The 27,345-nt window shown below is 43.8% G+C and overlaps 1 protein-coding gene and 1 non-coding gene across 2 annotated transcripts in view; one reads left to right on the plus strand and one right to left on the minus strand.

Moving 5' to 3' along the window:
- LOC126456102 (uncharacterized transmembrane protein DDB_G0289901-like) overlaps positions 1-27,345 on the minus strand; it is a 435,362-nt gene that overhangs the window by 72,266 nt on the left and 335,751 nt on the right. The window lies entirely within an intron of this gene.
- Trnam-cau (transfer RNA methionine (anticodon CAU)) lies at positions 4,515-4,586 on the plus strand. Its single transcript has one exon. It is a non-coding gene; the product is annotated as a tRNA-Met (tRNA).

The raw sequence follows: 27,345 nt of genomic DNA on the forward strand, positions 1-27,345 counted from the left end.
TCATTAGGGGACTGGAATTTTGTAGGCACTACAGGGTTGTTTCTCCTACTCATCTGCAGTAAGTCACGTTTTTCCACATATAGAGCTAAATACCATTCATCACATCAAACAGAAATCCTATCTACATACACACATCTACATACACACTCTGCAAGTGCATGGCAGAGAATACCTCTTACCACAACTAGTCATTCCCTTTCCCTTTATACTCGTAAATGGAGCGAGGGAGGAAAGACGTGTCTGTATGCTTCCGGATGAGCCATGATTTATCGTATCTTATCTTCGCGGCCCTTACGCGAGATGTATATTGACGGCAGTAGGATCGTCCTGAGAGAAACCCAACTCCATCTTTCCTCCAGCGATTCCCATTTGAGTTGAAGTAGCATTTCCGTAGAACTCCCATACTGATCGAACCTACCGACACGAAATCGAGCAGCCTGCTTTTGAATTGGTTTCATGTCCACACGTCGCTTTAGAAATGGAACATTGCAAGTGCACTCTTCACATGAGAACGGGTCTCCATTTCGCAGAGGGAAATCGTTTAGCACAGAGAAACATTTTACGAGGATCATACTCCTGTTACGCCACGTAATTTAGCTTTTTGTTATAGGACCATATAGGCGCTCTCCCAACATGGAGCCCTTGTCAGTATGCAGGACCTCTATCGTCGGCCACTTAACGTGTGGGAAGAGCTGCAAGGACTCGGATGGAATTCCCCGTCACGGACAGCAGCGCGCATACAATTAAGCAGCGCCGCCCATTCGCAACGAAGACCCCAATTCTTAGTCTGTGCGCGTTACCTCGAGCGCTTTGATGGCAGTGCAAAAATTTAACTGTCGTTACTTCTCGTATACTAACTCAGCAATTATTTACGCTCCAGGATAGGAGTTTCGCAACATTTTATCTGATGTTGTAACGTGATATACAGTCCCTACACGGCATCCTTTTAGTCTGAACGTGTCGAATATGCTAATCGACAGGAACGTCAGAGGAAGATGGGCAGTATTAGCGCACGGAAGATGTAAGCTGGAACACAGACGACAAAACAAGCAACCTACCGACAACGGGTTGTATTTCTAATGTTCAGGAATGGTGGCTGTCTTTCGTAATGGTAGGTAGGAGAGTCTGGAAAACCTACTTATTTTGGTGCCGATGGAAGATGCAATAAACTGAAAATTAATTCATAGTGAATTTATGTATTCCCTGAACAGGTTTAAGTACGATATTCGAATATTTGAAGTCGGTGTCAAAGATGATGGCACACAACTGACTGTTGGACAAAGGTCCTCAAAGAAAAGATGGTATCTTTGGGGCGGGGTCTCTGCGACCGCCAGATTTAACGAGTAGAACCTGAACCGGAAGCTACTCAAAGTGTCTGAGTAACTCGCCGGACTGTTTTTATAATCTGACATGCTGCTGGTCTGCACCGGATTATTTGCAGAGATACAGCAAACCCTGGGGATGTTCGCCGAGGTACCGCAGACGATGGCGGCAGTGAACTTCCAGACGACCCGGTGGAAAGATAGAAAATATAATTGCTCATTAATCACAATGCAGCAGAGGAATTCTGTACACAGCAGAGAATCCATTGCTGGCGCTGATAACAATGCTCTTAACGCCTCTTTAAGAGACAGTCTTCACTCCTTCTGATGTGGTCATGTAAGCGTAGAAAAGTTGTGAAATGATTTCAAAGAGATAGTATCGACAGAAATTGAGAGATAGACAGATTGGTCCATTGATAGTGACCGGGCCAAATATCTCACGAAATAAGCATCAAACGAAAAAACTACAAAGAACGAAACTCGTCTAGCTTGAAGGGGGAAACCAGGTGGCGCTATGGTTGGCCCGCTAGATGGCGCTGCCATAGGTCAAACGGATATCAACTGCATTTTTTAAAATAGGAACCTCCAGTTTTTATTACTTATTCGTGTGATACGTAAAGAAATATGAATGTTTTAGTTGGACCACTTTTTTCGCTTTGTGATGGATGGCGCTGTAATAGTCACAAACATATGGCTCACAATTTTAGAAGAACAGTTGGTAACAGGTAGGATTTTTAAGTTAAAATACAAAACGTAGGTACGTTTGAACATTTTATTTCGGCTGTTCCAATGTGATACACGTACCTTTGTGAACTTATCATTTCTGAGAACGCATGCTGTTACACCGAGATTACCTGTAAACACCACATTAATGCAAGTCATCGAGGAAAACAGAAGTAATATCCGGTGTTCCCCAAAGAAGTGTTATAGGCCCTCTATTGTTCCTGATCTATATTAATGACGTAGGAGACAAGCTGAGAAGCCGTCTTAGATTGTTCGTAGATGATGCTGTCATTTACCATTTTGTTAAGTCATCAGATGACCAAAACGAATTGCAAAACGATTTAGATAAGAAATCTGTATGGTGCGAAAAGAGGCAATTGACCCTGAATAAAGAAAAGTGTGAAGTTATTCACGTGAGTACTAAAAGAAATCAGCTAAATTTCGATTACACGATAAGACACACAAATCTGCAGGTTGTAAATTCAACTAAATACTTAGGGATTACAATTACAAATAACCTAAATTGGAACGATCACGTAGAGCAAACCAAAGACTGCGATTCATTTGCATAACACTTAGAAAGTGCAACAGGTCTACTAAAGAGACTGCTTACACCACTGCACCACGCTTTTCCGCCCTATTCTGGAGTATTGCTGTGTGATGTGGGATCTGCCTCAAGTGGGACTGACGGATGACATCGAAAAAGTTCAAAGAAAGGCGGCTATTTGTATTATCGCGAAATGGTGGAGATAGTGCCACAGATATTATACGTGAATTGGAGTGGCAGTCATTAAAACAACCATGCGGTTCTAGGCGCTGCAGTCTGGAACCGCGTGACTACTACGGTCGCAGGTTCGAATCCTGCCTCGGGCATGGATGTGTGTGATGTCCTTAGGTTAGTTAGGTTTATCTAGTTCTAAGTTCTAGGGGACTAATGACCTCAGAAGTTGAGTCCCATAGTGCTCAGAGCCATTTGAGCCATTAAAACAAAGGCGTTTTTCGTTGCGACGGGATCTTCTCATGGAATTTCAATCACCAGTTTTGTCTTCCGATTGCGAAAACATTCTGTTTGTACGCACCTACATAGGGAGAAATGATCATCACAATAACATAAGAGAAATCAGGGCTCGCACAGAAAAATTTAAGTCCTTGTTTTTCCCGCGTGCCGTTCGAGAGTGGAACGGTAGAGAGACAGCTTGAAGGTGGTTCATTGAACCTTCTGCCAGGCACTTTATTACGAATTGCAGAGTAATCACGTAGCATTTTCTTTCCCTAGCCCACTCTCACTGTCCGCTAACTACGAGTACCTGGCTAGAAGGAGCCTTGATTTCTGCTCCATCCGAATACTATACCACCAGCCAGGGCTCGCTTAAGGCCCAAACGCGACAAGCAACCGACTGAGGGAGCTTAGTTGAGAGGGGCGCCAGAGACGCACAAGAGCAAAATTTTTATACAGCGTGTATCATCAAAAATAGTTGCAAATACAGACAGGAGTGAATTTATACGGGGGAGGGCAGGTGGGATTCCCGGGCGGTAAATGGTGTCTCGCTTGTCTGGAAAAATGTTCTCGAACTGGACCTGTCAGTACATTAAACATTACGCCACCTGGAGTCTTATATGGAAAAAATAAGTGGCAGACTATTTTACACTGCACACTGCAATAACAATTGCACGTTTGACGAATGTAGTTCCTGTTGCAAAACACCTCTATTTCCAGCATTCTCCACGCTTCAAAGAGCCGTTCTGTCCTACTTGCCAATAAACTTACCCGAAGAGAACACCGAGTGACACTTCTCAACTTGTGTTAAGATTTTGTTGATTCGAGAATAGTAGATCGTCCAAGGTTGTCTTAATGAGTGTCGGCTCGGGTACTTAAACTGAAGATGGTTCAGGTTTAGAACGTTTCTTCCATTTAAACTGTAGGAGAATTAATGATCGATTTGATTTTCAGGCAAAAAACACCCATGTGGAGAACAGCGTAGAACTATTTCTAAATGGAAAAAAACTTCTGTAATTTTCGTATGATAACTTATTTGTATTTTCCTTATAATTACTCGTCACGAGTCATATTTGCCTATTAAACGTGTAAGAAAAGAGGCCAGTCACGGCCACTGTGATGCAGCATGCTGCTAATGGTCCCTCTCCAGCATTCTCGTCAGTGTGAAAGGGTTGTTGCTTGCAGCCGTGTTCAGCTGCTCTCTGCTGTTACACGCAGGTACACGCTGTATCATGATACTGCACTCCGCCTCAATCTACGTTCCTCACGTTTATCGATCGTATCGAGCGACCCGTCATAAAAATAAACGTATGCGCTGCTAGCCTTAGCAGCGGCGCGGTGCGTACTTCGTCGCACAGGCCGTATACTCCGTGCTGCTGCTGCGTGACGCACCGGAAAGTCACGCAAAACCGGAAAGACTGCATCAGCCACTTCTACGGTATAAGTAATGTATCAAGAGCTGGTCGTCAGGAAGCAGAGTGGCGCAGTGGAAGCGTGCTGGGCCCATAACCCAGAGGTCCGTGGATCGAAACCACGCTCTGCTAAAAATTTTTGTCATTCTTGTACCAATCGTCTCAGTGTGTACAAACAAAGAATGATTTTCTTTGGAACACGTCAATGTTGAACATCCATACTAATTTTTCGTTTCAGTTTTACAGCAAACTGTTCATACCAAGCTCTGGAAGTATCGACCAAAGGCTCACGGGGGCCAGAAATCGAGGATAGTGTGAATTGGAATATTAAGGAAACCGACATTTTATTTCTTCACATCTTTTGAGGGTAAATTACATGTACATGATCCTCAAACAACTTCTGTAAAGCACTAAAGATTTTGTTTGTTTGTTTTAATAAGGCTGAATCTTTCGTAGTGACTACAATACAGAAAAGATGCATCGTTTCTGTAAATCGATGAAAAGTGACAGCGCCTGCCGTTAGAAAGTACTGCAATATTGTGTCTCAAAATTTATGGTAATGGATGCAGCGGACTGTAACTGATGAGAAAATATTGCAACTAACGATGAATGACTGAAATTATTTTCACATGTTTACCCCTATGGTTACTAATCGACGACAATAACTAGTCTGATGCAAAGAAATGCAGCGCATTTTGTATTCTTTCATCATTAAGAAAGTATAAATGAAGAGTTGTGCAGTTGTTATTCAAGACAACTGGTAAGAAAGCACTCTTAGACGTGAAGAAGTTTACTAAAACTTTAGAACTACTCACTAGCAAGAAATATGACGAATACATCATTTATATTACGGTATTACGAGAAAATCATAGTAAGAAGTAAAATTAACGAGCATCTGTCTTGTGACATACACATGACAGTTGCACGAAGGAAAGTAAAAATATTGCTAAATCTTCCTAAAATTATACTAGGTGATCTTTTAGTTACATCAAATTAATGTGCCGTCCTATCTGCAGAGGAGATTTTCCACTTCAGTTGTTGGTGTTACAATTGGTGTTATCAGCCTGTAGTTCACATGTAAAATCCGTGCCAGGCACAGTGTTAAAACAGTAATGGTTCGGTACACTTCTTTCACACAGAAATTACGCCTGTCGAGAGGTGACAGTCCTGCGATCAAAAGTTTCTGGCAATTTTGAAAACAGTTGAGCAATAGCACATGAGATCTTACGTTTTCTCTACAGGATCCGAATAGACCAAACTCTTCGCAAAGTCCCGTAGAAAAGTCTGTTGGAGTTAGATCTAATAACGATGCTATATCTCAGAGACATATTGCCCTTAGAGAACCAACCAAGTGTTTTCTATAGTAAACTATTAGATGTGCTCAGTCATTTGTCGGCGTTGGTAAAAATAGGTTTTTACTTCATGTGTTTACCCAAGTTCAGTAGCAAAGAGTTATATAACTCAAGAAATTAAAAAAAATAAAATAAAATCCGATCTTTTGCTCCGTGCATATTATACAAAGATTCTAGTGCCAAACTGAAAGAAATATGAATGCTAGAAACTCTGAAATCCGAAACCTGAATTCGCCATCACGACATTCTAGACCAGTTCAAAAATGTTCAAATGTGTGTGAAATCTTATGCTAAGGTCATCATTCCCTAAGCTTACACACTACTTAACCTAAATTATCCTAAGGACAAACACACACACCCATGCCCGAGGTAGGACTCGAACCTCCGCCGGGACCAACCGCACAGTCCATCTAGACCAGTGATCGATACGAAACTGTAGGTGGTAGCCAGCAGGGGCTCAGTATGGCATAAGACGGCTTGGCCTCAAGGCGACAGTTGCACATCATTTATGGCAGCGTTCTAGTTGCCTGTTGCCTGGAAGTTCTAAGTTTCTTATTTCAAAATTACTATTGCCTACTTTCGTACACAACCGCCTTAATATTTATCACATATTGATTGGGGTTTAACCTTGTCAAGATTTATTGCTTTCAGAGCAAATGCATTATTGACATCATATTACACGTATCAATTTTCAGAATACGTAAGAGTCAGAAAAAAATATCCTAAAAACTATGAGTTTGTAGCCTGAATTGGCCCACATTGTCACAAAGCCACAAATGATTTATTTATAAATAAGGAGTAGTAACCGCGATGCCTTTCATTTCCATGACTTGAGGTCAGAACAAGGAATCGTAAGTGGTAAACTTGTTCTCCGTGGCTGGGGCTGCACGGAGAACAGAGCAGACAGGCCGTTCCTGCTGAATGCAGTATTTCAGTCACGTCTGGTCGGAACACGTTGTCAGCTCGTGGAAGTATCTGCGAATGCTTTGCGGCAATTTCGACGCGGCTGGGGGCGTGATAAATTTTCTAGAACCGGCCGTCCATTAGCTTCTCCCCAGCAGCAAGATAATTAAACAGAGAGACGAGTGTCAGGTCCTAGATTATACATGAATAACAAGCCGCCCAATGCAAATTACAGGAACGCAGCGCCGGAGTTGAACAGAGCTGTAGTACAAGCAGCGAGGTTTCACGTGCGCTATCCGCGCAGCAATGACGTGAGTTGTCCAAACAACGTGCAGCAGGCGTTTAATGCAGTGCAAGCGAAGTGTTCATCTCAAGCCAATGGCTTCTAGATTTAGCAACTGCTTAACGTTAACGCGCGTTCATTATTAGTTTGATATTAAAGAGGCAGTAGTTGAGAAGTGAGACAGCGTTGTAGGCTGTCCCCGGTGTTATTGAACCTATTCATTGAGCAAGCAGAGAAGAAATTAAGGAGAAATGTGGGAACGGATTTGAATTCAGGAAGAAGAAATTAAAACTTTGAGGTCTGCCGACGGTATTGCAGTTCTGCCAAAGACGGCGAAAAAAAGAAGAAAAAAAATAGTTGAACGGAACGGATAGTGCATTGAAAAGAGGTTATAAGCTGAACACCAACAAAGTAAAATAAGGAAACGAAATGCAAGCGAATTAAATCAGGCAATGCTGAGAGAATTGGATGGGGAAATGAAACACTAATACTAGATGTTAAAATTTGCTACTTGGGCAGCAATATAACTGACTGTGGGGCTAAGTAAAAAGAATATAATGTGTAGACTGCCAATAGCAAGAAAGCACATTAGAAAAAAAAGAACTGTGTCAGCAGTGAACATGCATTTAAATTCTAGGAAGCTTTTCCTGAAAGTATATGTGTGAAGCGTAGCCTTGTACGGAAGTGAAAGGGGGTGATGAAACAATTCATATAAGCTTTTGAAATATGTTGGTATACAAGAATGCTAAAGATTACATGACTGGATCGGATGACTGCTGATAAGGAGAACAGACATTCATGTGAAACTTATTAAACGTAGGGATCGGTTGATAGGACACATCCTTGGGCATCAAACAATTGTCAATTTAGTGATGGAGGGAAGAGTGTGTGTGTGTGTACGTGGGGGAGGGGGGGGGGGTGGGGAAGGGGGAATTGCAGAGGGAGAACAATGCTTGAATACATTTAACAGGTATGTTACAGCAGTTATGCACAGGTGAAGGGGATTACAATGGACAGACTGCTGTGAATGAGTCGCATTAAGCCAATCTTCGCACTGCAGGTTGGTTGGTTGATTTGGGGAAAGGGACCAAATAGCGAGGTCATCGGGAAGGATGGAGAAGGAAGTCCGCTGGCCGGGCCATTTTAAAGGAATCATCCCAGCATTTGCCTGAAGCGATTTAGGGAAATCACGGAAAACCTAAATCAGGACGGCCGGACTTGGGTTTAAACCGTCGTCCTCCCGAATGCGAGTCGCACTGAAGGGTGAGAACAGCTGAAGGAACTCGCTCGGTGTGTAATCCGATTTTATGTTCATGATCCCTACAGGGACAATACAGAGCGAGTTACAGAAGATTCTACCAGAAGACTTCTTGGAACTTCGTATGTATATTTTCTGTATTAGGCGAGTTCATGTGTTGCAGCCGTTCTGTTACGTTCTCCCCTGAGTCGGACAAACCTGTTGCTACTAGCTCTATCCTTCTTCGAACACGATCGCTTCCAAGCATAAAAGCATGAAGCTATAAAAATGTACCAATGTTTCCTGAAGTTTACATGAAACGAAAGTAATCCCCGTTGCTCCACACACAGCGCAATGAATCCAGTACTACTTTGCAATGACACTTTAAAACTGCCTACCCGTGCAGGATTCGAACGCGGGGGCTGTTCTGCCTGGCAGAGATTCGGTTTCGTGTCTCAGGCCGGCACGCCGCGCGGGATTAGCCGAGCGGTCTGGGGCGCTGCAGTCATGGACTGCGCGGCTGGTCCCGGCGGAGGTTCGAGTCCTCCCTCGGTCATAGGTGTGTGTCTTTGCCCTTAGGATAATTTAGGTTAAGTAATGTGTAAGCTTAGGGGCTGATGACCTTAGCAGTTAAGTCCCGTAAGATTTCACACACATTAATTCAGGCCGGCATATATTTCGTCCGCCAAAATTTTCTTTAGATCTTAAATCGGCCATGGGACATGAAAATTTCTGACGTATCGAAATGTAAATGAAACAAACTAAGCATAAAGAAACTCCCATTGGATGCGAAATGCGTTTCAGTAATTTTTGTGGCAAGCTTCCAGAGACTGATGAGAGTTGTTTGGTGGACATTTTGATAAAAGCAATTAGTTATTAGTATAATGTTATCGCATAACACCCCCCCCCCCCCTTCCGTCGGAGGTACGAATCTTCCCTTGGGCATGGGAGTGTGTGTTGTCCTTATCGCAAGTTAGTTTCAGTTAGATTAAGTAGTGTGTAAGCCTAGGGACTGATGACCTCAGCAGTTTGGTCCCATAGAACGTATCGCAAATTTCCAGTATTGCATAATCCTTTAATCCTTTCAGTCGTTTTATTGATGTACTTCATTCACTTGATCGTTTTCGAAATTATAAGATTTCATCTTTAGCTTTGTTTGTGGCAGTTCAGTTAAACCTAAACGATGAAGTACATAAAGTTATCCAAAACGTAACCACGTCGAGGGTCATCAGTGGAGTTGTAAGCATAAAATATGCCATTACTTGTGTAAATCAGTATGAATGTAAACATACATTAACCTACCCAAACCTCGTTTTCGTTGGACACGAACGAACGATGAATCACACGCAGAAAAGAATTGTTGTTCGCTGTGGCTCGTAGCATAAGTATTCGCACTGTTTTTACTCCAAATAGCTTTATATTGCACGGATACTTATGAAAATGCATGTAATGCAGAGTACATGTTATGTTCGTAAAGGTACTCACAGCTGAAGCCGCAGTTAAGTTTTTGTCTCTTCCCTCTCGTTCTTGAACTCTGGCAGCGCTGGAAGACTGTCATATATACAAGGACGGATAACAAAAACTCAGGGAACACAGAGTAATAAAAGAAGCAGTTTACGTACGGTACTGGACGTAAGAATAGGCCTACATATCTGTTTCCTTAGAGAAACTGTTTCAGGTGTTGACCGTCACAGCTCCGACAGATTGTAGCCACTTATGCACCATGCGCAGCTGCAGACGCTGAACAATGGCAGGAGATAGACGCACAACATCAGCGGCCACTATTGTCGTAGTAAGCAGTTCTATTTCAATAGCTGCTGGAGTCAGGAAAACTAGGTTTTTCTCGTGACCCTGCGAAAGACATTCCTCAATGCTAGGTCTCCAGAATGAACTTTCTGTGTTGTCTGGTAAGCGATATAACAATGGAACAGAAAAACCAAGACAGTCCGTCACTATTTTATTTATCAGGTTCCGTGGGACCACGAGAGCCTAAGGTACTAGGGTCGTGGTAGAGATCTTACGATGGAGTATAAGTACAGCCACGAGGGCAACGACGTATACGAAATTCGCTAACTGACACTGCGTACCTGCCAGATCGCCCTTTTCTTCTACGAATATTCTAGTAGTGAAGATAGCTGCATTCAGTTTCTGCATAAGCCCGACTTCACAAGGGACACACATCCCGCACAGCACCTAAACTGAAAGGATTACACTGTGGCGCCCCGCTGGAGACCAAGGATTCCTTGTTGAAGGAGAGGCGACGAGGTGGCGACGATGAATAAAACCACGGTTTTCTTTTATGTTGCTACAGTTTGCGCAGTGACGTAAGGCAAGTGTCAGTATGATTTGCAGAATAAGTTTGTTTATATGGCTTTTGATGAAATAAGTTGTCTTTGATGTGATTCATTCAGATGGATGAACGGAAATACCGTGTCGTCATAAAATTCTTTGATTTTGATGGTTTATCGACAGCAGAAATCCATCGACAGTTGGCAAAGTTTGTATGTAATCAACTACGGAATTTCTAAGCAATATTTAAACCGTTTTAAAACGAATCACACTGATCTTGTACGTCAGTTCATTATTGCGCGTTGGGTGTGGGTAAGGCATGTCACGACAGAAACGAAACACCAAGCAAAGCGTTGAGTGAAGGTTGGTGGCAATGTACTGAAGAAGGCGAAGTCGCTTTCATCTACCGGGAAGGTTGTGGCCAGCATAAATTTCTTTCTTTTTTTTTGCTTGCATTAGTGATTCATCTTATGGGTAAGTATCGAATGTTATGCGAGATGTTTGAAATCAACTTGATAGAAACAAATACCCGATAAGACGCCTAGATTGCAAAACGATGAAAAGGAAAGACAATATACGACTTGTTGGAACATCCATCATTTTAACTAGATTTGGCACTCTACCACTATTCCCATATGAAAAGAAATTATGAATTCGACAAAGAAGTTATGGTTCTCGTAAATAACTACTGTGGTGTCACCGCAAGACACCACACTTGCTAGGTGGTAGCCTTTAAATCGGCCGCGGTCCGTTAGTATATGTCGGTCCCGCGTGTCGCCACTATCAGTGATTGCAGACCGAGCGCCGCCACACGGCAGGTCTAGAGAGACTTCCTAGCACTCGCCCCAGTTGTACAACCGACTTTGCTAGCGATGGTTCACTGACAAAATACGCTCTCATTTGCCGAGACGACAGTTAGCATAGCCTTCAGCTATGTGATTTGCTACGACCTAGCAAGGCGCCATTATCAGTTGCTATTGATCTTGTGATTAATGTATCGTCAAGAGCGACGTTCACCATTTATGGATTAAAGTTAAGTATTCCACCAGCTACGTCCGTTTCTGCTAAATTCTAATTTCCCTGACCTGTTCCAGACCTCACGCCAGCCTGCGTGAGCTAAAGCGTGTGTCTTTCGGCTTCCTCTTGTATCCCGGTGTTGGCTCTCCTGCCAACCCACAACAACTACTTTACAGTTGTCCCGAAAGTACAATTTATAAATTTAATTCGTATTCTAGGAAAATGGCGGGCAAAGCGCATTGAGCCGAACCGAAATTGTGTTTTTTCGACACGGAACTTCCAGCTCGACAAATCTTTAATTTCTCATTGTATAAAAACACTCAGCTGACACCCACGATAACGCACTCAGCGAGGTGGCGCAGTTGCGAGACAGTGGGCTCGTTCTTGGGTGGACGGCGATTCAAATGACAGCGTGGCCATACAGAACTGGGTCTTCTATGGTTCCTCTAAATAGCTTAAGCCGAATACACGGATGGTCCTTTGTAAACGACACGGTTAATTTCCTTCCCAATATTTTCCTACCACGAGATTCTGCTCAGTCTTTAATTATTTGTCGTCGACGGAATGTTAAACTCTTTTCTTAGTTCCTCTCCTTCCCTGATCAGCCTTTAAGCCTGCCGATAGTTGAGACACACGACGTTTACCGTGGGTGGATAAAAATGTGGAAACGCCAAAAACACAACACATTACCAACCGTAATACAGTGTAGGAAAACCATTGGCATTCAAAATAGCTTCCAGTCGTCCTGCGTGGTTCTCATGGGAATGTTGTACCATTCTTCCTGAAAATTAGTCACAGGTTGAAGTAACAATGATGGAGGTGGCTAGCGATCACGTACCCTTCTCTCCAAACGCTCAATGATATTGAGATCTGGTGACCGTGGCGGCGAGGGGAGACGCTAAAATTTATCCTCGTGCTCACAAAACCAGTCCTGGACTAAGCGAGCTGTGTGTGAACAGGGGCCCTATCGTCTTGGAATATAGTATCATCACTGGGGAGTGAACATTATACTATGGGACGGAGGTGATCAATCAAAATAGTCACACAGTCCTTGGAAGTAATACGACCTTCCAGACTAATCATGGGGGTCCTTGGAATACTACGATATGGCTGCCAAAATCGTCATCGAAGCCTCACCGTGTTTCAGTCTTGGGACCTAAAATCGGCCAGAAGTTGGAAACAGTGTGAAACAAGACTCATCCTATGGAATGACTTTCTTGCTTTGCTCAGCGGTCCAGGTTTTATGGTTTCGGCATCATGTTTTCCCGTTACGAGCATTTGCATCACTGATGAGTGGTTTTGGAAGTGCAGTTCGCCATGCAATTCCCTGCTTATGAAACTCCCTTCCTTTATTTTGGTGCTGGCATGGTTGGTGAGTGCGCCATTCAGAGCTGCAGTGACTCTTGCACCAGAGGTCGTCTTATTTTTGGTCTCAGTCGTATTCATTAACTGCCCTTCGTGATCACTCCACACACACGGTTTTTCCCGCAGTGTGACTTAGCAGACAATGTTTTCCCACTTTCCCTCTATGTGGTATAAGTCTTCGATACGGTGCCTGTTGAAAATTGGAGTTTTGAAGTAAGTTCCTATGGCACCAAACTGCTGAGGCATCGGTCCCTAGGCTTATACACTACTTAATCTAACTTACACTAACTTACGATAAGGACAACACACACACCCATTCCCGAGGGAGGAGTCGGACCTCCGATGGGGGGAGCCGCGCAAACCGTAGCTAGGTGCCCTAGACCGCTCGGCTAGCCAGCGCGGCACCACTTGAAACACCAAACACTTCGGCTACATAAGGTTAAGGAAGCGCCCACGATATGAGCTGCAACAATTCGTCCACATTCGGATGCACTGAGCTCCGACATAATGCACTCACAAGTACACATACCACTATTCTGATAACGACTGGCCACTTACTGGGGAGACTGGACAGTTGTCGTTCGTGGTCATTTATAACAGCGCAACCTGCAGGCATGGCTAGCATTTATGTTGAAGCATGCGATTTCTCGCAGTGTTTCCATATTTTTGCCCAACACCTGTATTAATATAACAAAGAGTTACGATACGCAGAATTAGATCTCGCTTTACGGTTGAGGCCTAAATGAACAGTGTCCAAGTATATTTATTTGGAGACCTGGGGAAACCCTAACGTCCACTCTCTGGAAACGAGAGGCAAGGATGCAGCGCACTGTGTGAAAGAGTTGCTGCCGGACTGCTGGGGCGATTGTCTGTGCGAATCGGCTGCGGAGCCTGTGGGACGGGTTCCACCGGAAGAGGTCTCTTGCTTGCAGGTGCTGCTCCCGCCCCTAGCGGACCCCTGCCTGCGCTGCCAAACAAACCACGACGCTGTAACTGCCACTCGGCACAACGCTGCTGCAAGGTACAGGTTTTGTAATTAAAGCCCGGGCCCATCACAGCCGCGGGAAACGTCGGAAGCACGAGGGCTCCGAAATAAAGACGTGCCTCCATACCGCCTTTCGGCCAAGTACGAGCGCAATGAATCCTCGCAGCTGCAGTACCTGCATCGAGCACACCGATAATGTACCGCTTTTCAGTGAGATTAGTGACAAACTGAAAATCATAGTCGGTGAACACGTGGTAGACCAATTCAAAGACCGCACGACGGACGAAGTAAGAGGCATGTAGGAAGCAAACTAGGAGAAACATAGAAGTGTATCTCGCCAAAAATGTTTGCTTATGTGAAACATAGGCACTATTTCGAGAAATAAATTTCTGAAAATGTGTGTCTGGAGCACAGAAGAAGTAAATAACGAGCCATTGGAAACCCAGAAAAGAAGCATTTGAGATGTGGTGTTGTAGCTGTAGAGGCGGTGGGAATTAATGGGACGGAGATAATAAAGGGTGAAGAGATTATCTACGGAATCGGCGAGGGTAGGAATACATGGAAAAAACTAGCTAGAGAAGTTGATGAGCTAAAATGGCACGTATTAAGACATCAGGGAAGACAGTTAAAAATTGTAGACAAAGTGACAGATATGGAAATATATCGAAGCCGGCCGGAGTGGCCGCGCGGTTAAAGGCGCTACAGTCTGGAACCGCACGACCGCTACGGTCGCAGGTTCGAATCCTGCCTCGGGCATGGATGTGTCTGATGTCCTTAGGTTGGTTAGGTTTAAGTAGTTCTAAGTTCTAGGGGACTTACGACCACAGCAGTTGAGTCTCATAGTGCTCAGAGCCATTTGATCCATTTTTTTTGAATATATAGGACAAATAAGTGACAACGATGGGTGTACAGTGTGTTCATAAATTAGTTACAGAAAAGTAACCTTTATTTGAGAAAAAGGTAAGCAACTTAGAGAAATGTTTGATGAATCAGTTTATCTTCAAGTTTTATTTCCAAATGTTCAGTATAACTATCTTTTTTTAAGACAAGAAGTGTCCTATCTGTGATCAGTTTCCCGCCAGATCCTATGAAGCAAGTCTTGATGTATGGTGGCAGCTGCTTGTGCTGTCCGCTGCCGCAGATCTTCGGCGTTTCCAGGAAACGGAGGAACAAACACTCTGTCTTTAATGTGACCCCCCACACTGAAGTCCATTGGGGTTAATTCGGGTGTCGTGCTGGCCAGAATATTGTTCTACAACGTCCAGTCCAAGTCGGCACATTCATATGGGGATACGCGACAACTTCACAGTTGATTGGCGACTCCATGGAGTGCTGTGTGCACAACGACCATATATGTTAAATTAAAAGGAAGGTCAGCGTTGGCCATAATATTGATGTGTTATTGATAGCAAATTGGTTCAAATGGTTCAAATGGCTCTGAGCACTATGGGACTCAACATCTTAGGTCAAAAGTCCCCTAGAACTTAGAACATAGAACTACTTAAACCTAACTAACCTAAGGACATCACACACACCCATGCCCGAGGCAGGATTCGAACCTGCGACCGTAGCAATCCCGCGGTTCCGGACTGCAGCGCCTGAACCGCTAGACCACCGCGGCCGGCTATTGATAGCAGAATCGATTTGCGATCACATGGTGATCATCTTCAGTGCTGTACAAATTAAACTTAGACACTGGTATCAAGTTATCAACAACCAAAACTGAAAAGCGATCACAGTTATTGTGATTAATTTGTACAGCACTGAAGATGATCATCATGCGATCGAAAATCGATTCTGCTACCAATAACACATCAATATTACGGCCATCGCTGACCTTCCTTTTAATTTAACTTCACAGTTAATGTGGGGGGCGCCCCCTATTGCTGGAAAATAAATTCAGTGCCCGTATCCTGTTGTAATTGAGGCATTAGATAATGTTAAAGCATGACCAGATAACGATACGGCAGTTACAGCTGACTCAGCAAAAAAAAGGACCGTATATTTTGTTACAGGTTACAGCCCAAAAAAACATTGACCGTAGGTGAGTTCTGTACATATTAGATTACACGACGTGATTCCTGCACACTCTATAACCGAACATTATGCCTATCCACCCCAGTATGAAAGGTGGCTTCGTCGCTGAACGCGACACTGCGCACGCTCTGCAACGTTATACGAATCCAGGATGACTGCTGGAATAATTCATTCGCACACACCGCCTAGCGCGAACATCAGGAACTAATAGTGTCAGGCGGGAATAAAACTTGAAGACACACTGCATTCCGTACTGTATTAAACATTACTGTAAGTTATTTACTCTTATTGCAATTAAGGCTTTTTTTTCAGTCATCGCCGGCCGGAGTGGCCAAGCGGTTCTAGGCGCTACAGTCTGGAACCGCGCCACCGCTACGGTCGCAGGTTCGAATCCTGCCTCGGGAATGGATGTGTGTGATGTCCTTAGGTTAGTTAGGTTTAAGTAGGTCTAAGTTCTAGGGGACTGATGACCTCAGATGTTAAGTCCCATAGTGCTCAGAGCCATTTGAACCATTTTTTTCAGTCATCAGTCTTCTGACTGGTTTGATGCTGCCCGCCACGAATTCCTTTCCTGTGCCAACCTCTTCATCTCAGAGTAGAGCTTGCAGCCACCATCCTCAACTATTTGCTCTATGTGTTCCAATCTCTGTTTTCATCTACAGTTTATACCCTCTACAGCTCCTCTAGTACCTTGGAAGTTATTCCCTGATGTCTTAACAGATGTTCTATCATCCTGTCCCTCCTCCTTAGTGTTTTCCACACAAAGCCGTGCTCCAGACGTACATTCTCAGAAATTTCTTCCTCAAATTAAGACCCGCGTTTGATACTAATAGACTTCTATTGGGCAGGAATGATCTTTTTGACAGTGGTAGTCTGATTTTGATGTCCTCCATGCTTCGTCCGTCGTTGATTATTTTGCTGCCTAGGTAGTAGAATTCCTTAACTTAATCTACTTCGCACCATCAATCCTGATGTTAAGTTTTTTGCTGTTCACTTTTCTAATACCTTTCATTACTTTCGTCTTTCTTCGATTTACTCTCAATCCACATCATGTACTGGTTAGACTGTTCATTTCGTTCAGTAGGTCCTATAATTGCTCTCCACTTCCACTGAGGATAGCAATGCCATCAGCGAATCGTATCATGGATGTCCTTTCACCTACAATTTTAATCACACTCTTGAACCTATTTTCTATTTCCATTATTGCTTCTTCGATGTACAGATTGAACAAAGGGGGCCAAAGACTACATCCCTGTCTTACACCCTTCTGAATCCGAGCACGTCGTTCTTGGTCGTCCACTCTTATTGTTCCCTCTTGGCTCTTGTACATATTGTATATTAACTGTCTCTCCCTATAACTTACCCCTACCTTCCTCAGAATTTCGAACTTTTTACACCATTTTACATTGTCGAACGCTTTTTCCATGTAGACAAATCCTATGAACATATCTTGATTTTTCTTTAGTCTTGCTTCCATTATCAACCGCAACGTCAGAATTGCCTCTCTGGTGCCTTAAGCCTTCCCAAGGCCAAACTAATCGACATCTAACTTCTCCTCAATTTTCTTTTCGATTCTTCTGAAAATTATTCTTGTAAGCAACTTGGATGTATGAGTTGTTAAGCTGACTGCCCGACAATTCTCACACCTGTGTTCGGAATTGTGTGGATCATATTTTTTCGAAAGCCAGATGGTATGTCGCCGGACTCATACATTATACACACAAAAGTGAATAGTCTTTTTGTTGCCACTTCCCCCAATGACTATAGATATTATGATGGGATATTATCCATTCCCTCTGCCTTATTTAATCCTAAGTCTTCCAATCTCTCTTAAATGCTGATTCTAATACTGGATCCCCTACCTCTTCTAAATCGACTCCTGTTTGTTCTTCTATCACATAAGACAAATCTTGCCCCTCATACAGGCCTTCAGTGTACTGTTTCCACCTACCCGCTCTCTCCTCTGCATTCAGAACTTGGACTCCCGTTGCACTCTTAATGTTACCACCCTTGCTTTTAATTTCAGTGAAGGCTGTTTTGTGTTTCGTATGTGCTGAGTCAGTCTTTCCGACAATCACTTCTCCTTCGATCTCTTCACATGTTTCATGCAGCCATTTTGTCTTAAATTCCCTGTACGTCCTATTTATTTCATTCCTCAGAGACTTGTATTTCTGTACGCCTGAATTTCCCAGAACATTTTTTACTTCCTTCTTCCATCGATCATCTGAAGTGTTTCTCCTGTTACCCATGGTTTCTTCGTAGTTACTTTCTTGGTACCAGCGTTTTTCTTTCCAACTTCTGTGATTGCTATTTTTAGAGCTGTCCATTCCTTTTCAACTGTTCTGCCTACTGAGCTATTCCTTACTGCTGTATGTATAGCCTTAGAGAACTTCAAGCGTATCTCGTCATTCGTTAGTACTTCTGTACCCCCCTTCTTTGCGTTTTGATTCTTCCTGACTAATCTCTTAATCTTCAGCCTACTCTTCATCACCACTAAATTGTGAACTGAGTCTACATATGCTCCTGGTTACACCTTACAATCCAGTATCTGATTTCTTCATCTCTGCCTGACCATGATGTAATCTGAGTCTTCACGTATCACCCGGCCTTTTTCCAGTGTACCTCTTCCTCTTGTGATTCTTTAACAGAGTATTCGCTATTGCTATGTGAAATTTATTATAGAACACAAGTAGTGTTTTTCCCCTCTCATTCCTTGTGCCGAGCATTTTCTTCCACTCTTTTCCCTACAACTGCATTCCAGTCCCCCATAACTATTAGATTTTCATCTCTCTTCACGTACTGTATTACCGTTTCAATCTCCTCATTTACTTTCTCTATCTCTGTATCTTCAGCTTGCGACGTCGGGATGTATACTTAAACTATCGTTGTCAGTGTTGGTTTGCTGTCGGTTCCGATAAGAACAACCCTATCACTGAACTGTTCACAGTAACACACTCTCTACCCTACATAACGAATCCTATTCATAACGAATTCTACTCCCGTTATACCATTTCATGCTGCTGTTGACATTGCCCTATACTCCTTGTCTTCTTTCCATTTCACTTCACTGTCCCCTACTATATCTAGATTGAGCCTTTACATTTCCCTTTACAGATTTTCTAGTTTCCCTACCACGTTCAAGCTTCTGACATTCCACTCTCCGACTCGGTATAACGTTATCCTACAGACCACATATCCTACGGATACACGTTGTGTGCCTTTCATGCAGTGTTTTCCATTGCCTTCTACATCCTCATGCCGTTGACCATTGCTGATTCTGCCGCCTTTAGGGGCAGTATCCCACCCTAAGGACAAGAGTGCCCTGAACCTCTATCCGCTCCTCCGCCATCTTTGACAACGCCGTTCACAGAATAAGGGTGTCGTCTTATGCCGGAAGTCTTCAACCGCCAATTCTGATTATTTATCAAAATTTAAGCGGTAGCGGGTTTCGAACCCGGGACCGAGAACGTTTTGATTAGCAGCCAAAGACGCTACCCCTTTTTATCTCATTTTGTTCATTATCGTTCTTCGTGTTTGTTAGGGGCGGATGTCCCATGACGCCCGTTCAGGTTACTCGTTGATCCGTTCACTCAATTTTTGTTGCAGCGGGCAGCCAACCCTCTGACCGAACACGCTGAGCTACCGTGCCAGAACCCCTTGACCACGGGCACGAGTTGAGTGCGCCTTACAATTACATAATACCTGAATCATGATGGTTAGATGTGGGTTTTAAACTCGCTGTCGCCGCGCGGGATTAGCCGAGCGGTCTAGGGCGCTTCAGTCATAGACTGTGCGGCTGGTCCCGGTGGAGGTTCGAGTCCTCCTTCAGGCATGGGTGCGTGTCTTTGTCCTTAGGATAGTTTAGGTTAAGTAGTGTGTAGGCTTAGCGACTGATTACCTTAGCAGTTAATTCCCATAAGATTTCACACACGTTTGAACATTTTTGAAACTCGCTGTCAGTACTATATACATTCACTGTGTGTGTGTGTGTGTGTGTGTGTGTGTGTGTGTGTGTGTGTGCTATTCTCGCAATGACATCGACAACAGCACGAGTTGCAAATTCCGGAGGGCTCTGCCTCGCCATCCGATTCCAGAGCCAAATATTTAACAGTACTTGATTGTTGTGGGGTGCCTCTTAAGAAAATGGAGTAAAGTGATGTAAGCAATAGTCGGTCAATCATTCTGTCTCTATGAGATAGTGCAGAAGATTTTTAGCAAGCAGTTTGTTCCGGGTGTCATCAACTACACACGGCAGAGCACACGGCATATTCGCCAGGTCACGAGGCTGTCAACGTTCGGGACGGTATGCTGGCGGACTCGATTCTCTCATTGGTGCCAGCTCTCCCCCCACCCACCCCTCCCCCTCCCTTTGCCATGCTATTCGGATTTGCAAATGCCAATGAACTTAAGCAGGCCCTGCCTTTGTGAGACGGTCTCTCGAAGAGCAACCACCTCATTTGTGGCGCTTCTGTACCAGTGGCCTGCCGAGATAAGGGGCGCAGGCTCGCGAGTGTTTTGCCGTGTTTCGCATATGTCTTGCGGAGCGCAACAAGTGAGTCGCATTTGCCGTCCGGCGCCGCCATACGTCAGCCGGGCCTGTGCTCTGCGACAGTTAAAAGCCGTCGCGGCCGAACCTTTAGCCTGGCTTTCAGCAGCTGCTTCTGCATCTATATTCCGCAAGGCATCTTCCGGTGCGTGGCAAAGGTTATTTCCGTCTCACTATCATTTCTCCTCCTCCGCGTTCCATTTGCGAATGGTGCGTGGGAAGAACGACTCTCGATAAATTTTAGTATAAGCTGTAATGCCTCTGATTTTCTCGTCGTCGTCATTTGGGGAGACGTATTTGACAGTAAACCCGACGCTCGTTGTTATGTACGATCCCGGAACTCTCTGAGATGCACACCGCCTGGTTTTTAGAGTCTTCCACCAGAATGTGTTGTACGTCTCCGTAACGTTTTTGCGCTTACTTAACTACCCCATGACGAAACGCAGCACTCTTCATTAGATATTCTCTCTCCCAATGAGCAGTACTCAAAAACTTCTCTTACAAGAGCTTTGTAAGTCTCTTCATCTGTGGATCAATTACATTACTTCAAATTCTTCTTGCGAATCTGAACCCGGCAACTGTTTTCCCTACCATAGGTGTTACGTCGTCATTCCAATCTCGGCTGCTTCTACGCATTTGCGGTTATTACCATTTCCAGTTACTTATTGCCAATAGCGTAATCGAACTGTGATGGAAATCTTCGCATAGCGATGAGCAAGGCGTTACATTTATTTAAGTTCAGGGTCAGTTACCAGGCCCTGCACCAATCATCGAACCTTTGCAGGGATTGCTGCAGTTAGTTACAGTCTTGTGGTAGTAACAAAGTTCCTACAGACCGAAAAGATTCTCTCCACGAATCAGCATGATTTTAGAATGCATCGCTCGTGTGGAACTCAGTTTGCCCTTTTGTCACGTGATATACTGCGAACTATGGATGCAGAGAAACATGCAGATTCCATGTTCCTTGATTTCCGAAAAGCAGTTCACATGGCACCCAACTACAGACTCATAACGAAGGTATGAACGTACGGATAGGTTCCCACGTATTGATTGGCACGAAGACTTCTTAAGTAATAGTAGCCAATATGTTGTCCTCGACGGTGAGTGTTCATCAGAGACAAGGCTATCGTCAGGATATATATATATATATATATATATATATATATATATATATATATATATATATATATATGGTCTGTCGGTCGGGATGAGTGGCAGTCTGCGGTTATTTGCTGATGGTGCTGTGGTGTACGGGAAAATGTCGAATTAGAGTGATTGTAGGAGAATACAAGATGACCTAGACAAAATTTCCAGTTGGTGTGATGAATGGTAGGTAACTCTAAACGTGGAAAAATCTAAGTCAGTGCGGATGAGTAGGAAAAACAAACCCGTAATGTGTGTATACAGCGTTAGTGGTGTCCTGCTTCTTGCAGACACGTCGTTTAAATACCTGGGAGTAACGCTGCAAAGCGATATGAAAGGGAACGAGCATGCGAGGATTGCGTTGGAGAAGGCGAATGATCGACCTGGTTTTATTGTGAGAAGTCCAGGTAGGTTTGGTTCATCTGTAAAGGAGTCCGCACACAGAACGCTAGTGCGACCTGTTCTTGAATACTGCTCGAGTGTTTGAGATCTACACCAGGTCGGGTTAAAGGAAGAGTCGAAGCAATTCTGAGCCGGGCTTCTAGATTTGTTACTGTAGTTCCGAACAACACGCAAGTGTTACGGAGAAGCTTCGGGAATTCAGATGAAAATCCCTGAGGGAAGGCGACGTTCTTTTCGAAGAACACTAGTGAGAAAATTCAAAGAACAGGCATTTGAAGCTGACTGCCGAACTATCCTACTGCTGCCAACATATATTTTGCTTAAGACCCAAGAAGACAAGATGTACAACAAATCAGGTCTCGTACGGAGGCACATATACGGTCGTTCTTCCCCCTCTCTATCTACGAATGGAACAAGGAAGCAAACGACTGGAAGTGGTACGGGGTATCCTTCGCCACGCACGGTTCGGTGACTTTCGGGGTATATATACACTACTGGCGATTCAAATTGCTACAGTACGAAGATGACGTGGTACAGACGCGAAATTTAACCGACAGGAAGTAGATGCTGTGATATGCAAATGATTAGCTTTTCAGAGCATTCACACAAGGTTGGCGCCGGTGGCGACACCTACAACGTGCTGACATGAGGAAAGTTTCCAACCGATTTCTCATACACAAACGGCAGTTGACCAGCGTTGCCTGGTGAAATGCTGTTGTGATGCCTCGTGTAAGGAGGAGAAATCCGTACCATCACGTTTCCGACTTTGATAAAGGTCGGATTGTAGCCTATCGCGACTGCGGTTTATCGTATCGCGACATTGCTGCTCGCGTTGATCGAGATCCAATGACTGTTAGCAGAATATGGAATCGGGGGGTTCAGTAGGGTAATACGGAACGCCGTACTGGATCTCAACGGCTTCGTATCACTAGCAGTCGAGATGACAGTCATCTTATCCGCTTGGCTGTTACGGATCATGCAGCCACGTCTCGATCTCTGAATCAACAGATGGGGACGTTTGCAAGACGACAACCATCTGCACGAACAGTTCGACGACGTTTGCAGCAGCATGGACTATCAGCACGGAGACCATGGCTGCGGTTACTCTTGACGCTGCATCACAGACAGGAGCGCCTGCCATGGTGTACTCAACGGCGAACCTGGGTGCACGAATGGCAAAACGTCATTTTTTCGGATGAATCCAGGTTCTGTTTACAGAATCATGATAGTCGCATCCGTGTTTGGCGACTTCGCGGTGAACGCACATTGGAAGCGTGTATTCATCATCGTCATACTGGCGCATCACCCGGCGTGATGGTATGGGGTGCCATTGGTTACACGTCACGGTCACCTCTTGTTCGCACTGACGGCACTTTGAACAGTGGACGTTACATTTGAGATGTGTTACGACCCGTGGCTCCAACCTTCATTCGATCCCTGCGAAACCCTACATTTCAGCACCAGAATGCACGACCGCATGTTGCAGGTCCTGTACGGGCCTTTCTGGATACAGAAAATGTTCGACTGCTGCCCAGGCCAGAACATTCTCGAGATCTCTCACCAATTGAAAAGGTCTGGCCAATGGTGGCCGAGCGACTGGCTCGTCACAATACACCAGTCACTACTCTTGATGAACTGTGGTATCTTGTTGAAGCTGCATGGGCAGCTGTACCTGTACACGCCATCCAAGCTCTGTTTGACTCAATGCCCAGGCGTATCAAGGCCGTTATTACGGCCAGAGGTGGTTGTTCTGGGTACTGATTTCTCAGGATCTATGCACCCAAATTGCGTGAAAATGTAATCACATGTCAGTTCTAGAATAGTATATTTGTCCAATGAATACCCGTTTATCATGTGCATTTCTTCTTGGTGTAGCAATTTTAATGGCCAGTAGTGTAGATGTAGATGTAGAACTTGGTCTGTCGATCAGAATAATACACTCTCAAAATTTTGCAAGACGTCATTGATGGATGTCAATGCAACTGATTTAAATTTCAGAGGAAAATGAGATAAAAGATGATCTAAACTGAATAGGAGAAGTAGCTTTCAGCAGTGGGCCACAGAGTCCGTGTAGCTTTTACCTTAGGTACGGGGACAGCAGTGAGGCAATCGTGGGTGCCTTCCTATCGCAATGGACGGGCTCCCCGTTCTAAGTGTCTTGTTCGGCAGGACTGCGCGCTCCGTTATGTGCTTAAATGTGCCGGGCTGCCGCGTCGTAACCGTCCGGCGGCGTGTTAGCCGTCTGCGCAGCCCATCCCCGGCTCCCATCAAATGAGCAGCCGCCACTTTGCTCTCTGCTCTCGGCGGTCGTCACTGCATAGCATTACAACTTGCACTCCGGTGTTAAGTGCAAATGCACATGTAGTATGCACGGCGATACTACTCGTGTGAAACACAAGTACCTTGCGAAAAGTACTTTCAGAGAGACTCCATTTCCTGTTTTCCTTCCAGCTGCTTGAACCGGAAATTGATGTCTTTCTTTTTTCGTGCGACAACTTTGATACAATTTCGTAATCGAGCGTCGAAATAAAGTCGATCAAAATCCTAACAACAAGCTCTTTCACCCAAACTAAAATTTACATCAAGTGAATTTAATTTCGTTCTTATACATAAGACGTACTCATGATAACAGGACAACATTGCTTATTGTTAGCTGATTCTTCCGATACTACACAATTATTCGGAAAATTTGTTCTAGGATTCCTGTAAGAAATCCTCATTTCCTATGTTGAATTTAATTTAACACGTTACCCCATATTCCGTTACCACGAACTGAGGATCTATAGCAAAGAAAGACTATAACAGATTTCATTGGGGACGTACTTATTTGGCTAACCTGAAATTGAATCACATATTTAGAAAGGAATTTGTTCTACAATATTAAAATTTAATGAAGCGAACGTTTTAGCTGATGCTGGCCTACAAAACATAATGTTTTATACACGTAGCTGTAACTCAAGTGCTTCAGCTGTACTAATTTCACTAATATATACATTGTAATATTAAATTCTCCATAGCTTCTGAAACATTACAGACTCGAGAATACTAAGACCAGTTTTGGAACCAGCACAAAAATTCCTTTAGAATGAGGCTATTTACAAATAAATTGCAATTCGTTTGAAATCTCGGAAAAATTTTCCCTTACTTTACTTTGCCAAGATGGTAGACAGCTTAGTAGGAATAATAGTGGACTCAAGTATGGTTGCTAGCAACTTTCATTCACACAAATTTGGTATGCAACAGTAGATCCCTTTTACGTTTATAACAATATAAATTAAAGTTGAGCTAACCATCGGGTAGCTAAATTCTGTTATCAAATATACGGTTATACTTAGTTTTGTAACGTCACATCCCTTAAACTGGCAGGGTCTGAGATGTCTTAATATATTTTTGCTAGACGCCAAGGTAACTTGAGACTGAGTTAATGTAAGTCCCGTAGACCTGATCTACTTTTAATTTGTGTGAATGACAACCAAATGTAGATCAGCAATATTGCATAAACATATCCCGTGTGAGTTATAAACGTCTTTTATCAATTGTTTAGGAAACAAATGCTGAACTACGAAGACATGTTTTGAGTTATGAAAATTTAAATTGCGCGTACGTACAAAATCTGACGGCACAAGTGAACTGGAGTAACTGCAGCCGACAAAGTCGTCACATTACACTGATAAAATCCACAAGGTGGATTTGTGGCACACTATTTTGAATGCTGATCCAGACTTTGTTTTTATCGACTCCAGGCATACATAATACCACACCATCAAAAACAATATAGCATTCTAATCTCACACAACTGGCTAGGGATTTCAAGAACATTTCAAGAATTCGACAGTAATTATTTACAAAATCGGAGATCGCGTAACTCAATCTGTCTTTCGGAAATAGACAATCCAATTGAGACTTTTTTGGATATGAAGATAATGTGCAAGCTGAAAGGATGACGCAGAACTGCAGACGCCTCAGTATCGTCTGCTCATCACCCAACTTCTTCTTCCGCCTTTTGAGAGTTTCGTAGATATTCATTCTCATATTATTTTTTGTTGAGTCGCGAAGTTCGTGAGTGACAAGATGTAGCCAACAGCGCCTAACCGGAAAATAAAAGATAGCCTCATGTTAGTCGGTGATTGAGAGAACTTTCCTTGTATAATGAATTCTTGAGCTCTCACAAAACCAGTGTAAAATAATATTTTTACGTATACTGAGATAAAATTTAAGTTATAAAAGCAAATTGTATCCCCTGTATTCCGCCCTGGAATAGAAATAGATTTACGTCTGCTAATTTACCATTCAGATTGAATTCTTCCTCACACTCTATTTTAACGTTGAAAATAATGATACAGAGCAACGGAGAAAAAAATCTACGAAATTGATTCTCTCAAAGGCACGTCAACCCGTTACAATATTAAGGAAGTTTTAGGCATATAAGAAACAACATTACATAGCTAGAATGAATTTATTTTTCAAACATAATAGAAAGAGTGTCAACACTGACGTGGCAAAGGTCATGGGGTACCTCCTAATATCGTGCCGGACCTCCGTTTGCCCGGCGTAGCGCAGAAACTCGACATGGCATGGACTCAGAAAGTCATTGGGAGTCCCCTGCAGAAATACTGAGCCATGCTGCCTCTATAGCCGTTCATAATTGCGAAAGTGTTCCAGGTACATGATTTTGTGCACCAACGGACCAGTCGATTATGTGCCATAAATGTTCGATGGGAGACTTGTCGGGCGATTTGGGTGACCAGATCATTCGCTCCAACTGTCCATAATATTCTTCAAACCGGTGGCATGTCCCATTGTTATCGATGAAAAAATTCCATAGTTGTTTCGGAACATGAAATCCATGAATAGCTACATATGGTCTCCAAGTAGCCGACCATAACCATTTCCCGTCAGTACCCGTCAATGATCGGATCAGTTGAACAAGAGGACCCAATCCATTCCATGTAAACACAGCCCACACCATTACGGAGCTACCACCAGTTTGCGCAGTGCTTTGTTGACAATTTGAGTCCATGTTTTCGTGGGATCTGCGCCACACTCAAACCCTACCATCAGCCCTTATCAACTGAAATCGGGACTCATCTGACCAAGTCACGGTTTCCAGTAGCCTGGGGTCCAATAGTCACGGTTTTCCACGCGTCTAGCGTCCAACTGATATGGTCACGAGCCCAGGAGAGGCGCTGCGGGCGATGTCGTGTTGTTAACAAAGGCACTCGCTTCGGTCGTCTGCAGCCTTAGCCCAGTGACGCCAGATTTCGCCGCACTGTCCTCACGTCCCACATTGATTTGTGCGGTATCTCACCCAGCGTTGCTTGTATGTTAGCAC

The sequence above is a fragment of the Schistocerca serialis genome, chromosome 2 (assembly GCF_023864345.2).
Source record: "Schistocerca serialis cubense isolate TAMUIC-IGC-003099 chromosome 2, iqSchSeri2.2, whole genome shotgun sequence".
NCBI lineage: Eukaryota > Metazoa > Arthropoda > Insecta > Orthoptera > Acrididae > Schistocerca > Schistocerca serialis.